Genomic DNA, 9,165 nt, shown 5'->3' with positions numbered 1-9,165 from the left:
ACAAAGGCACTGTGGGTGAGGCATGGGCCTTTGCCAGAGGTCTGTAGGCCATGTGAGACTGATGCAGGCTATCTGTGGTGAGATAGTGCATCCTGTCACTCGTATGTTCCCTGGCTGCCAGGCAGTGAACCCCCTGGGGTGACAATGGTAAGTGATAGAACACACTGCTGTGCTACTAGGCACCACACCTCTTTACATATGTGAGCCAGACATCTGGACAAAGCCATGAGTAATTAGGTGAAAAAGGTCTAAATATACAGACCATTGTAACTATTGGCCTTACAAACCTAGAAGGATGATATAATAGATTCTGCATTAGCATGCATTTTTCTATAGGGTATAAAGTCTGAGACACTACAATCCATCAATATTTTCTGACTTTAGGCTTTCGTGGCTTGCCAGTGATTTCCCAGACAACCACTATTTTAGAATAAAGACACCACAGATATGATGCAAACCTGTGTACATTCTGCAAAAGGTCTGTACAGTTGTGAGGTATGGAAGGCACTATGTAGGTTATTCCAACCTGTGTACTGTTCATATGTGTGTCCCCCTGTACATGACCCATCCAGCTTCCCAGGCAGTAATGGATAGTGACAGCTGGACAGTGTGTAAAACTCCCACTGTATGTGTAGCTGACTTGCAAAATAGTTGGCACTGTATTTTGTGGAACATGACCCTGTCTACCACAGTACTGTACCTAGCCCAGTAGGACACAACAGTCATGAGAAGATGCTGGCCACATCCTGACAAGTATTCCCCACACGTATGCATAGCTCATTGACCTCTGCATATTGTGTACATGCAACAAATTATCATATTGATTGGGACAGCCCTGGCAATGTGTGCTCTGCTGCTATTACCCTACAAACTTACGTTACTGCATTTCTATGTGAATATGGGTGTGAGAGGTCACACCTGTCAACAGTACACATTTGCATGGACTGTGCTGATACTGGCTTTATGTTTTGGTTCCATTTAGCATAGTATTGTGGCCTGTCTTGGAGAATAGAGGCATATCACTAGAGACCACAGGTTAGTTTGTAATGCCATACAATTGAGTTTCAGACTTCTTACCCTTCAGAGAGTTTTACTGCAACTGCAAGGCCTGCTGTGATATCACTGTGTAAGTCTGTAGGGGGTATTCCATCATTGTCGCTATTTGTATGCCTTTGCCAGACATTAATTTATGGCTTTCTATGGCTGACTTGCTGTGTGAGTCTGGGAGTGAGTATGGGATCCCCACAGTGACATCCATGCATATGACCTATGACCCCCATTAGTTGGCCCCTCACATATACTGCAGTGGGATTTGTCACCTTAAATTATACTGCATAGTGTGGGGAAGCCAGTACTGTGTAGACATTTCCTGGTGTTCCACATAGCTGTCAGTTGTCTGCTACCCTCCCAGTAGACCACCCCATTCCCTTGCATGCATGCAATATTTCCATAGATATGCTACCAAAACATAGTAATTCATTCATTTATTGTTAAGAAGACTGACTTATCTTGTGCCTGCAGCAATTGTGAGGATGGTGCTTGAGGGCTGCCTATGTTGGATGCACACAGTATACTGCCTATACATGGTAAGTTACAGGCAATGTTATCTGTGTGTCATCCATTTTACTGTGTGTGTGAGTCAGAGAGAGGTGTCAGTCCCTGGGTCCCTACAGTGTCAGTATGTGTGCTATGCATTGCCTCTTTGCCAAGGCCTGGGCATACTGGGCACATCTCTGTCTGCCTACGGGAGCAGGATCAGGGGCTTCCTCTTCTATGTCCCTCTGTGCCTCTGGTGACCTTGGCAATGGTGGGGGGTTGTGTGGCCCTTTCCTGTGCTCTTCTTGCTGCAGTTGTTTCTGCAGAATCATATTGTGTAGCATGGCGCATACTATGAACATGTGTACACATGTGGCTGGAGAGTACTGCAAGCCTCAACCAGATATGTTAAGGCAGTGGAACCATGACTTCAGCATCCCAAACACATGCTCTGTTATGATCCTGGTTTGTGTGTGTGCCTCATTATGGCATTCTTGTGTGGGTGTGCATGCATTTCTGATAGGTGTCATCATCCACAGCTCCAGTGAATAGCCAGCATCCCTCACCAGATGGCCTGCAGGATGCCCCTTCTGGAAAATCCCTGGTACAGCTGTGACAAATGCCAGATGTGGGACTCGTGATAGCTTCCAGGGCTGCCAGCACACACATTCATGATAATGCCCTGGGAATTGCACACGACCTGGCAATTGATGGAGAGGAAGCCCTTGCAGTTTATGTACACCATACCTTGTGGATGTGTGTAGTCTATGACCCCAGTACCTCCGGGTATTCTGCTACATAGTGGAAGACAAGCATATTGCTGGTCCTCTCCTCACAGGTGTTTGGGGAAGTAAATGTGCTCACCGGCATGTGGTAGGATGGCATCCAGGAACTAGTGGCATACTTTGGATGCAGATGCCTGTGAGACCCCCCCCATAATGTTCCCAGTAGGCCTTTGGAAAATACCTGTAGCTAGTATTCTTAAGTCTACACATACCTTGGTATCCACTGGGATGGGTTCCCCTCTGTTGGTTCTGGGTCTGAGTTGGGGCTGCCACAGCTCAATGATTTGCTGCAGTATGTCTCTGTCCACCCTGTAGCGCTATACTATCTCCAGATCATGTAGACCCTGGTAAGTTACTCTGAATCTGAACACTCTTCTCCTCCTCCTCGGTCTATGGCAGTTGTCAGCATTATCCTCCTCTCCACCCTCAGCCTCTAGCACATACTGATGAATCAAAGCAATGTCAGCCCCTAACGTTTTTCGTTAAAATTCCCCCACATGTTTACACCAATGTTACAAAGTTTGTGGGGGAAAAAACAGACTGTAAGGTGTTTGTGTAGTTTATACTGTTGTGCTGCAGATGCTGCCTGTATGATTGGCTGACTATGATGCATTCTACTTGCTAGCTATGTTATTTGTACTTGATTGCTTTTATTCTGCTATTTTCCTTTTTTTTTCTTTTTTCCCCTTGCCATGTCTGCCCCTTTTAAGCCCCGAGATGCACTGCACAAACCCGGTGCCCAAATGTAAACAGTCCTGCCATTTCCGGGTTTTTTTTTTTTTGATTTTAGACCCGGTGCACATCACATAAATCCATTTAGCTAATGTAAACAGTGAGAAATGGCCCTCACTGGGCGCAAACATGCTCTTCATTTCATGGAAGAAGTCAATACAGCCTCAGACATACCCCCTTGCTTAACTGTGCTTAGCTAAGTTTATCTGGGAGCAATGGAGCTGCAATGTGCTTACACCAAGCATGCCACACCCCCTTTTCATGTCTGTTGCTCCTACTGCTTACACCACTGCCTTATAGCACCTACACATTTAGGTGCAGTTTGGCACTTAGATTCTTTTTGTGGTTCAGTAAATTTCCCTCATTAGCATACCCCACTACCTAAATCCCTAGTTACTGCACTATACCAGAGCCTTTCCCCTTAGCAACCACTCTTCCCTGGTATTGCTTTGATTCTGCATACCATAGACTATAATGGCAAAATGCAGATTTCCCTTAATATTGTGTTTTCACATCTTTTTTTTATTTTCGGCACAATCCAGTTTGCACGCGGCTGCCCTATGCTTAAACGGTCGAGATCGGCAAAAAAATTAACTTTTATTTTTATTTTTCTAAAATGTAAACACTTTTCCATGCCAATGGCCAAATATTTGGCCATTGGCATGCCTAAATATTATAATACATGCTTTTATTAGGTTCATAGGTTCATAGGTAGGTACTAGGCTATCTGCCCGAGGGCATTTATAAGCCTAGCCAGAGTGTGTCGGCTATCGCTGCCCCATTGATAAATTAACTGATCCTCTGTCAAGCAGAGCCAATGAAGTGATCCCAGGGGTGTATTTTCTGTTACCCATCCACTCGTCAAGGTTTCTCTTGAAGAGTGTTAGTGAGGGGCTCTGCCTAATGTAGTTTGGAATTTTGTTCCAAAGCATGGGGAGTCTCTGTGACAGGAATCTATCCCTCCAGCATGTTCTATTTATTGTTGTGGCAAGGTTTAGCTCACTAGAGCGCGTGGCTCGCAGTGACTTGGATTTCTTTAGGTGGAGCATGCCCATCAATTCTGAGTTAGACATGGCTTTGTAAGTCAGGCAGAGATCACCTCTGAGTAAACAATATGCCACTGAGTACAGCCAGAGTTTTTTCAGTCGGGCTGCATAGAACATATGTTTGAGGCCAGTAATCCTCTTGGTGAGGTACTTTTGTGGTCTCTCCAGCTGTTGGAAGTGTCTTGTGAGGTACATCCCAAATGGGGCATTGTACTCTATGATGGGTCTGATGAGTGACGAGTAGAGGGGCACTATAACCTCTTTATTTCTAGATGTGAACCCTTTAGTAATTAGATGGACCACATAGAAGGATTTCCTAACTACTTTGGCAATATGATTGTCATAGGAGAGATTACTATCTACCTGGGTCCCCAGATCTCTTATTACCTCTTCTGTATTAAGGGGGCTGCCACCTATGTGGTAATTTGTGGGTGCTTTGTTTTTCCCAGATGGGATGACTATGCATTTTTTGGCATTTAGCTTGAGGTCATGACTTTGACACCAGGTGTCCATCTCAGTAAGGCCCTTTTGGAGGATGTCCATGTCAGCCAGAGAGTCAATTATGGCTCCCAGTTTGCAGTCATCGGCGAACATGGTTAGCCATAGTCCTCATGTGTTTGTCTGTACTTCTGAGAAGTATATGCCAAACAGTAGGGATCCCAGAACCAAGCCTTGTGGGACACCACTTGTGACTGGTTTAGAGTTGGACCTGGAGCCCACTATTCTTACCGTGTGAGTTCTCTCTGTAAGCCAGTTGGCAACCCATCTTGTGACGTAGGGGTTTATGTTCAGGCTGGTGAGTTTTTCTTTAATACCCAAGGGGGAATGGTGTCAAAAGCCTCGGCGAGGTCAAGGTAGGCTGAGTGAACAACCTTTCCCTCGTCTATGGCCTTGGTGACAACCAGGTTTAGTAGGCATGATCTGCCCCTAACAAAGCCGAACTGAGTCGGGTCAAGTGTTTGGAGGTTCCCAATGTCTTTGTTAATGAATTCCATGATGATGCGCTCCATAGCCTTGCAGAACAGGCTAGTCAGGCTTATGTGGTGATAGTTACCAGGGTCAGTTGTGGCCCCTCTTTTGTGGAGTGGAATAACCGTTGCTGTACACCATTCTATGGGCACATAGCCAGTTGAGAGCCTGAGGATGAACAGCATGTTTTTGTGGGGGGTTAGTTTGTTCTGTAGTTCATGCAAGATGTAGCCTGGGACACCATCTGGCCCCATTGATGCTGTGTTTTGGCTTTTGAAAGGGCTATTTTCACCTGTGCATCTGTGATCTCTGGGACACTACACTTTTCTGGTATTGTTGTGGGCTCTTTTGGGGGTGAGAGGGGGGTGAAGCTTGCACTGAATCTATCTGCCAGGATGTTGGCAATATCAGTAGGTTCAGTATATTTTGTGCTATTTTGCACTAGTTCAGTGCATATTTGCAAGTTGCCACTTAGACTCTTAACATAGCTAAAGAAGGCTTTGTGGTTATCTTTTGAATCCTTGACTATTTTTCTTTCGAAGTTAGCCTTGGATGATTTTATTAGGGACCTTAGTTTCTTACTAATACTGATCAGGGATGCCTTTCCTTCTTGGGATTTGCTTTTTTTCTGAACTAGTTTACTCCTTCTATTGTATAGCCTGTTTATGGCAGGGGTCCACCAGACTGGTTTCCTTCTCTTAGAGGAGCGAGTCTTGGTTTTGCTAGGGATGGCATGATCCATGCATCCTTGTAGGTCCTCATAGAGTGCATTTGTAAAGGTCCCTGCATCTTGGGCAGCATTCTCCTTTAGCATGGGACTGTGAAACTTACCGCCTCTGTCTTAAGTAAGGTGTAGTTTGCTTTAGAAAAGTATTTTACTGTGGTTTCCTTAGTTGGGGTGGTGGTGGGGTGTGGATATCTAGAGTGATTAGTTTATGGTCTGATCTAACCAGTGACGGGTTGACCTCCAGTGTGGAAAACCTGTCGCCCATGTTTGTAATGACCAGGTCTAATATGTTTTCACCTCCAGTAGGGGAGTTTACCAGCTGATCCAGGACATTTGAGTTGATGAATTCCAGGAAGCGCTGGGCCTGGGAATTTGTACTCAAGTAGTTTTCCCAGTTAATGGTAGGGTAATTGAAATCGCCCAATATCAGTGTGTTCAGTCAAACCTTCATGTTTTGCCATGTCTCCAGAAAGGTGGAGTGGTGGTCCTTGGTCATGGAGGGTGATCTGTAGCAGGCCACAATTTGCATTGCAGATTTGCCCGATGTTAGTTGCACATGGATGATTTTAGAGGTATCATGCTGCGTCACTAACCTGGAGGTGTAGGTATCCTTGATGAATATGGATACACCCCCTCCTTTTGTGTTTTGGTCCATGTTCTGTGGCCAAAATGTGTGGTACTAGTTGTAGCCTGGTAGTGCTGGGGTGCTCTCTGGAGCCTTGAACCAGATTTCAGTTACTGCACAGATGTCAGCATTCTCCATACTGAGGAGTGCTTCATGCTTGTGTATTTTGAGGTTTAAACTCCTGGCGTTGAGTAGCATAACCCTCTGTTTTTTGTTAATTGTGCTGTTTATGGAGGTGGGTTTGACTTTTGAGCCTTGCCTAAAAAAGGAACTATGGGGGCAGCAAGAGCCTTGGCCAGTATTCAAAATCCTAGGGATGACAGGTGCAAGCCGTCTCTTGCAAAGCAACGCGGCTTGTTGAGCATGCTGTCCCAGGCTGACAGACACTGGATCCTCTTTGAATGACACCAGAAGCTTAGCCAATTGTTGAAATTGATCATTTTCTCTTTATACTGAGGTATCATTCTTGGTAAGGGCAGGATGCTACTCAGGGTCAGGGTAATACCAGCCTGGGCTACATGATCAGAGAGCTCTTCCATGTCTCTTTTCATGTAGTCCAGGGAGGTAAGTCTCAGGTCATTCACACCAACATGAACAATGACAGAGTCATATTTGTACTTGTTCTGGAGTGACCTCAGTGCTTGTGTTATGTGGCAGATTCTGGCTCCCATCAGGCAGCTAACAGTAACCTTCTGCTTGTCCAGCCTAGTGAGTGGGACATCAGTGTGCCTGACTATAGAGTCACCTATTACTAGTGTGTTAGGTATGTTATTTCGCCTTAAGGGCTGTGATTGTGCGGCACACTGATTTTGTGTTTTATGTGTTGTCTGGTTTGTGACGGGAAGTTCAGATTTGTTTGGATGTCTGCTTTGGAGGTCTCTGATGCTTTTGCAGGTTTTTATTTAGAGCCTCCGAGTATGATTTTGTGTATTTATGTGTATTTTTTGCCAGTGCTGTTTTAGTAGGTCTGTGTGTGGCTGGAGGTGTGGTGCAAGTGTTAACCTTCTCCTCTTGACTGTCTGTTCCAGTCTTGGGTGGAGACAGCTTAGCCTCCAGTTTGGCTATATAATTGCATCTCTTGCATATGTTAGTGTTTTGTGGTAGGAGGAGAGGGTTGTCTGTGTACATGAGGCAGTTGTAACATTACCTCAGGATACCCAGATTCACCAGCTGGACTGAAGAGTACTCCTGAAATTGCCCTTTGGTCATGCCTGAATAGTAGGGTGAGCTGCTTAGTCGCTTGGTTGGTGAGGGGTGCATAAAGACCATTGCCCTGCTGGGCAATGAAGGGTCATGGTATAGTAGTGCTTGCTATTAGGTCTGAACAAGTGCTGGGCTGTAGGATGCTTTTTGAGTGCTTAGATTGAGGGTTAGACTAGTTTCAAGGGAAAAACTGAAGAGGAGACCTAGTGAAGCTGGGAATAATTTAACCCTAGCTAACCGGCGCTGCCTGGCGAGCAAAACAGTGCAAACATGGTTTGTATAGCAGGGAAATGAGAGAGAGAGAAATTAGCTCAAAATGGCCAATAAACTACTAACTTCTGGGCTGGAACCACTCCTCCAGGGACAGATAGACTACTCAAAGCTCCCCTCTCTCACAGGTGAACAGAGAAACTTTCTTCTATCCAAGTAAGGTATGGGCAACTCAGAAACTTGCAACACAGCCCTGAATTCAGCACTAGCCTGAAAACTGGACTCTACTAGCTTATAAAGGCGGGAAACAAGGATTTTTTTTGGGGGGGGTGTTTGTTTTTTTGAAAAGATAAGGTAAAAACAGTAAAAAATACACTTAAAACAGCTTTAAATGACTACAAACGATCAGAAAAGGCTATCACACTTTAGTGTGTAGCCTACAACAGTTATTAACAAATTATTTAAGCAAAAAAACTTTTTAAAAGTATAGGCAGTCAAATAAGTACAATATGTGAAAAAATTTTCATCTGAAAATTTGAGCTGTCATGCCTCTGTTAGTAGCCAAATACATTTCTGCACATAACACTATTCCTGCACGGATGCCTGCTTGCTTTCCGAATCACTAATTCACCTCATTTGCATGGTTTTCACCAGCAAATGAGGTAATTAACATTATTCAGTGGTGTCCATGCAGGCATAGTGCTACCATGCTTGTGCATATCCCCAGGCTTGTTTACTGGATCGCACGGCAGACATATTTTGTGCAGTAGTGCTTACACTATTTTTGCACTCCGTGTAAGTGTTACCGAATCCCAGGGAAGATTTAACATAGTACAATTTTGTAGTTTCAGAAGTGTGACATTTATATTTTCATTTACAATAAGCCATTTATGATACATAATTTTAAATGATAACCCAAGATAAAGAAAAATAGATATGTTTACACTGATTATAGGAAGACACCATTAAGCAGTATGGGTATAGAATATCTATTCAGAGATGCCATTAAACATAGAGCAAGGATTAAGTGTGGAAGGAAGATAAGGATATGAAGTATGAAGAAGGAGACTAGTAAGCTGAAAAAAGGGTGAAGTACCTGCAATATGGGTGGGGGAGGTTATTATGAGTGGGCAGATGTATGATGGAGGTAATCTAGCCTGGTGAGTTACATGCAGGTCCAGTTGACTTGGAAGTGTGTTTTTAGGCATTTTTAAACTTGGTCAAGGTACTGGTAGTTATTATATTTGTGGGCAAAGTGGTCCATTTTTTGGCTATGTAATTTGAATAGACAGAAGCTTCTGCAGAGTTATTGGCTATTGTGACTTGTAGAAG

Source organism: Protopterus annectens, chromosome 5.part0 (assembly GCF_019279795.1).
Source record: "Protopterus annectens isolate FY-2018-M chromosome 5.part0, PAN1.0, whole genome shotgun sequence".
In the NCBI taxonomy this organism is placed as follows: domain Eukaryota; kingdom Metazoa; phylum Chordata; order Ceratodontiformes; family Protopteridae; genus Protopterus; species Protopterus annectens.
Note: the sequence above shows the minus strand (reverse complement) of the source record.